Here is a 6,000-nt window from a genome sequence, read left to right on the forward strand (position 1 = left end):
AAAAACCATTGGCTCAGAGGAATGATTTCCTAATAAGCCATCCTGGCTGTCTCCGAGTGAACACACCCCCTCTCGCTTTAATGCATACACATGCACACACAGTCTTTATGCAGCCGCCTCAAAGATATCTCCGCCCCTCCCTTTTGTACACTCACTGCTGTTCTCTTAAACTCTATAATCTCAAGTAGTCCCCGGTGCGATCCACAGTCATTGACACAATTGTTGCAGGATGAATCGTTATTGAATCTTTTTTCTTGCACCACAAAAATGATTTCAGCTTACAGTTGCACTTTATTGCAAAGTTTATTTCCTGCCTTTTAGAACTGGCAAACAACAGTGAGCATTTGACACCCCATCCTGGTTAATGAATAGCTCCAATTACTAAAAAAACAGGACCAAAAAGGTACCAAGAGGGTACATTGTCTGCACGGTGTACAAGTGGTTAGCGTGCAGGCCACACAGCTAGGAGAACTGGGTTCGATTTTACGCTCGGGCATCTTGTGTGTGGAGTGCGTGGGTTTTCTCCGGGTACTCCGGTTTCCTCCCCCATTCCAAAAACATGCTAGGTTAATTGGTGACTCCAAATTGTCCATAGGTATGAATGTGAGTGTGAATGGTTGTTTGTCTATATGTGCCCTGTGATTGGCCGGCCACCAGTCTAGGGTGTACCTGTTTGTGCAAGAGAGACTAGCTTACACTGCATTTGTTTACTATCTTCACCACTTCGTACATTATCTTGGGTTATCTTTGAGTGTTGTGCAAGTCTTGTTGTGCTGTGTGAGTGTGTGTCACAAAGGTCTTCTATAAGAGCCTATCAGACTGAAAATGTACTAAGCTAATAGACTGAATTTAAAGATGTAATAATAATATCTAATACTACGTCCACAAAAACAGATATTTAGAAAAACGCACATAGTCCCACATTCACCAAAAGTCATGCACATTTTCTCCAATCAAAAGCCTGAAAACAGCCATAACTGATTTGATTGACAGTTTTTCAGGACAATAATTCGTGCTTGGTTGAATGGCCAAAAACCGATAGAAAAGATTGCGTTTGTAAAATATCCGTGTTCAAGTGGACATGATCTGTGTTGCCGACTGTCAGATCAGATCAGATCGCCTCTCACCAATAAAGAAATAGATGTCAAACTCTGCTACAGTATGTAGTGTGTTACAAGACCAGGATAGATGTTCTGGTCTCCTGTCTTCTGTTATTTTCCAAGTTTGTTTTGTTTTCTCTTTTATATATTGTACCCTCACCTTGTGTTTGACTTCATTTCCTGCCCTTCCGTGTTTTCCACCTCAGTGAGTCTTTGCTGTAACGACTGCAGGCTGACCTGTCAACAGTACACATTACTGATCAGTCAGAGGCCATGGTCGAAATTGTTCTTGTTGCTTGCTACTACATCCCCCACTAGTGAGTGGGTAGGAATTTCTGCAGTGAAAGGGTTTCAAGAGAAGGAAACGTCACATGCTTTTTTTTCCCCCATTCATTGTATCAGAGATTCATTGAATATAATGGCGCTTGGAGTCATCACCAAAAACATCACATACTGATGATGGATATGATCAGCAAACAGAATGAGAAGAACTACTGAGAGTTTACACGAGCAAAATACATACATACAATTGCAACAGTCCATTGTGGGGAATAGAGCTGATGAGTATCTGAATGATATAATGGATATCTCCTATATCGATAATAATGGTCTGTAAATCTTTAGATGAATCAATAGTGGAGACATGCACCGGGTATCGTGGGCAGCAATCAGATGAGAGTGTTTCATAACACCAGAGGACCATAGTGCATGCTCCATAACTGGAGATGAGAATGCTAACCCTGGGCTAGCTATTTAGCAACTAGCTTATCCCGCATAGCGTCAAGCACGCCCAAGTTAGATACAAGCACGCTGGCTCAACTAACCTGTCTCATGGCGGTACAGTCAAGTCTCGTTATATATATATATTCTCGGGAATCGGAAAAAATACCGATATAACCGGACTATCCATATATCCGATCCTGCGCCGAACTGCATTAAAAGTGGGCGGATCTTTAATATGGCATGTAATTTTCTCCTTGAGTTCATGGATTGCGTATCTAGCATGCTTTTGTACTAAAATAAATTTTGTACTACAGTAAATAAAAATAAACTTACGCTGTAGTGATTATCGGTTACCCGGACATAATTCACCCCGGAACTATCGATAGGGAAGGTGTTGCCACCCGGAGGGGTAGGCGCGAGGGACGGGTGTTTTCCGCTGTGTGTGCTGCACTCTGGTGGTGGAAGTGTGAAAAATAAAGTTGACTGGAAGCAGCCGTTCGCCGTGTTCTTTTTTTGGTATTGAAATCCTTAAGCAAAGATTGATTTAAGCTGCTTTTGTATCGATATAAGCAGACCAAATTGGCTGGCGGGAGATGAAAAGGGCATCCTAGTAACCGGATTATCATAATAACCGTGTATCGTAGGAGCTAATTATATCATAAAAGACTAAAAATTTGCCGGGAAATGAAAATAGTATCGTAATAAGTAGTAATTCGTTTTAACCGATATCGATATAACGAGACTTTACTGTATTTAATCCCGCTGAGGTTTGGAATGTTTTTGGATGAAATTCAAGAAGTGAAGCAAACTTGACCAACTAGACCAACAGAAGTGAGTATGGTAACTTTTCTGTTTTGGACACTATGCTCCATCGAAAATGTTGGACGATTACCATGGTTATGACATTTTTACCAGTTAAAACATCATTTTCATTGCATCCATGAGACTGAAAAACCAGCATAGACCAGTAAAGACGAGCACTGACCAGCATAATTTCCATGCTGGTGTAACAAATTTAAAATGTCTTTTTATTTCACAAAATCATTTAAACCATTATTTTTTCTACTTTGTATGTGTAAATAGGATATGTACAGTTCTATGGTGCAAGTGTTGCGGTGACGTCCTCGTCCACTTACGCCGCAGACTTGTACGAGGTAAGACATGATTTTTTATCTCTTTTATCTCTCTGTAAAATTGCGTGGAACGATTATTGAGCTGTGTCTATGTTGTATTGTGTGTGTGGTATTGAGTTTACTGAGAGTTTCCGCCTGTGCTTGTTTCTGTCTCTAAAGTTTACCATGTGACGATAGCCTGTGGCGGCGGAGGCTAGCTCCGTTAGCAAGAGTCGGCTAGCGGCCTGTTGATTCGCGCCAGGCATCCTATTTAGCGGGTTCTCCTTCCGGTTCCAGGAGAGGCGGGAGCTCGCGCAGGGCCGCACACCTTATTATTTTGTTGCTCTACGCAGATGTGGACAAAAATAAAACAAAACCCTGTGAAAACCTTTGAAACCTCCTTACACAACGCAGAAAGAAAGGAAAAGGACGGGTTACACTGGTCTATGCTGTTTTTTTCAGCAGGGATATACTTTGTGCTTGGTAGAGATGTGTCATTATTTAAGGGGTTTAGCACTATTTATTTATTATGTATTAGAAACTGGACTGAAGGTTAACTTTTTTCATTGTTATATTTTTTATAGATAGGGAGATTTATTGGCATTGCACACGGCATACAGCAAAATGTAGTTGAGTGGCTTCAAAATTGAGACATGTACTATTCCAAATCCAAAGGTATAAAAACATAGACATAAAATATAAAATGTCAAATATTGATCCCATCAAAGAAATAGATGTTCATTCAGCAAGTCTTTTTTTTTTATCTGTCTATACAATATACCGTATTTTCTGGACTATAAGTTGCTCCGGAGTATAAGTCGCACAAGGCCCAAAATGCATCATTGGGTAGAAAAAAACATACATAAGTCGCACTGGAGTATAAGTCACATTTTTTGCGGTAATTTCTTTTCCAAACAACTTGACCAAAACAGACATTGCGTCCTCTTGGAAGGCAAGTTCTAACAATAAAAGAATAGAGAACAGGCTGAATAGATGTAAGATATGCTAACATGTTATTGAGCTACACAAAAAATAAACATGAACAGAAAAGGTGTCCAGTTTTTATGTAACATAAACAGTTTTTTTCATTTATAAGTCGCTCTGGAGTATAAGTCGCAGGAACAGCCAACCTATGAAAAAAAGTGTGACTTACAGTCCAGAAAATACAGTATATGTTTTACATGCTATTCTGTTTACTTTATTTTTGTAAGTGCCTTACAGCATGCTTGAGGATATGATGTGTAAATTACTGTAAGAATGACACTTTCATATAAAATATTGTTTTTGAATCGCATGGTTACCTTTGTGTCTCGATTCGAATCAAATTGTCTATCATAAAGACATTTACATGAACCTATTAACCTATGTTTCCAACCTCACCTATGGTCATTTAATTATTGAATTATTCATGGCACAAGAGTAGATTACGTGTCTCGCAAGGTGGTCCACGTGGAGATGCTCATTGTGGCCTCTAATGAGCCAGTAGTGCGCTGGGCCTTGAACATTTAAAGACAATAAGAGGCATTCACTTGATTGGTTAAGATTACACTCAGCTGTGTTAAACCCTCTCACGCGTTTTCTCCTCCCTCTTTGCCATCTGTATCGATGGGATTAATAGAGGTGTGGGTGTGCCATGCTGCGCCGGACTGCACCATTCACAAAAATTGCAAAGTACGGTCTCAACTGGTCTAGGAACACCTCGGAATCCGCTGAGAAGAGCTGGATGTGAAGTAGCCAGGGAAAGGGAAGCCTGGACTTCCCTGATTAGGCTGTTGCTTTTGAGACGCGGCCTCAGCTAAGCGAGTCAGTAGCACCACATTAGAGCTGTGTTTACGCTTATAGAAAGAAATGTGTCAAGTGAGGACATGACTGGGCAGCTTTTGTGAGTTTCTGTATGTGCAGAATCTTTTCCAAACAAAAATGTTTTCTGCTTCTATTTCAATTAGATGAAATGTAGCAAAAAGCTTCTCGGAGTGATGTTTTATGCCGCACAGATGGAGACGTGGCACTTCTGATGCCTTTTCTCTCATTTACTTGCAACTGTACCCTTCCTTGTGATTTTAATGCGGGTCGGTATATCTGTGCCATCCAGGCAAATTCATTTCTGTTATGTCCTTGACTTTGGGTTTTCTTATTGCTATGTTTGGGGGGGAGTTTTTTGTTCTTTTACTCCAGCTTTATTTCTATTTTCAGATCATTCGAGAGGTTGGGGAGGAGGAGGCATAGCCATGTCGGCAATTATCTGTTTGGGCCTTCTTAAGCCTTCCTTTAGTTTGCTTTGTTGTGGGTTCGTCTCGGCGCAGTTCGCATGTTCTGTACTTTTTTCTGAGCCACCAATTACTAGTCCATGTTAGCTCAGCTCTTTTTTCACCTCCTAGTGACCTTGCCTCTGCCACCTTCGTTGTGAGCAGAAATAAGTATTTTTGTTTCCTTTTTGGTGTGTACTTTTTCAGGCCTTCCGCCTCGCCATTAGTTTTTATTGCCTGTTCGGTTCTGTTGTGTTGCCCTGTTTTTGTTTCACTTTGGTGACTTCTTGTCCCTTCGATCGGGTGACATCCTAAGAGGGCCGTGTCACGAGACGCACCTGTAGCCACTTTGCCATTAGGGGTATTTAGCCACCCGGCTACAGGAGGAGGACGTGGGATGGTGGGATTGTACTGCTCCTGGTCCCAGTCCCATCCTAGCGGTGTATTTTGTAGACCTGTTCCCCGTCCTCCTGGCGCTTGTCACATAGGAATTTCCTTTTTTCCCCACCTTAACATCTGGTGTTTTGGACCGACGTTGCTGTATTCTTTATGTTCGACAATCCTGTCCTGCATTGTCTATGTGAGTTCCCTTCACAAGCCCAAATGAACTCCACCAGAGTAGGTGAGCCATATCAAATATTACAATGCTTAAATTTACCGAACACCAGGTAACTACACATCAGTACATAGACAACAGCTGCTTCCCAACTTGTACTCCAAATGAGAAGTGTCAATGCTATGAGTATAAACACTCAAGAGAGTGTAATCAGAGAATTAAGAGTAATCAAGTGAAATAAAATGCTGACTAAAAGCAGTGTT

At 41.1% G+C, this 6,000-nt stretch overlaps 1 protein-coding gene across 1 annotated transcript in view; it reads right to left on the bottom strand.

The window, feature by feature from the left end:
- thsd7ba (thrombospondin, type I, domain containing 7Ba) overlaps positions 1-1,342 on the bottom strand; it is a 236,700-nt gene extending 235,358 nt beyond the window's left edge. Inside the window, exon 1 of the mRNA XM_078795299.1 lies at positions 1,261-1,342. The gene's annotated coding sequence lies outside the window, so the exon portion shown is untranslated. The remainder of the gene's footprint in view (positions 1-1,260) is intronic.
- Positions 1,343-6,000: the final 4,658 nt, after the last annotated feature.

Source organism: Doryrhamphus excisus, linkage group LG12 (assembly GCF_037039965.1).
Source record: "Doryrhamphus excisus strain RoL-2023G ecotype Guam linkage group LG12, RoL_Dexc_Guam_v1.1, whole genome shotgun sequence".
In the NCBI taxonomy this organism is placed as follows: Eukaryota; Metazoa; Chordata; class Actinopteri; order Syngnathiformes; family Syngnathidae; genus Doryrhamphus; species Doryrhamphus excisus.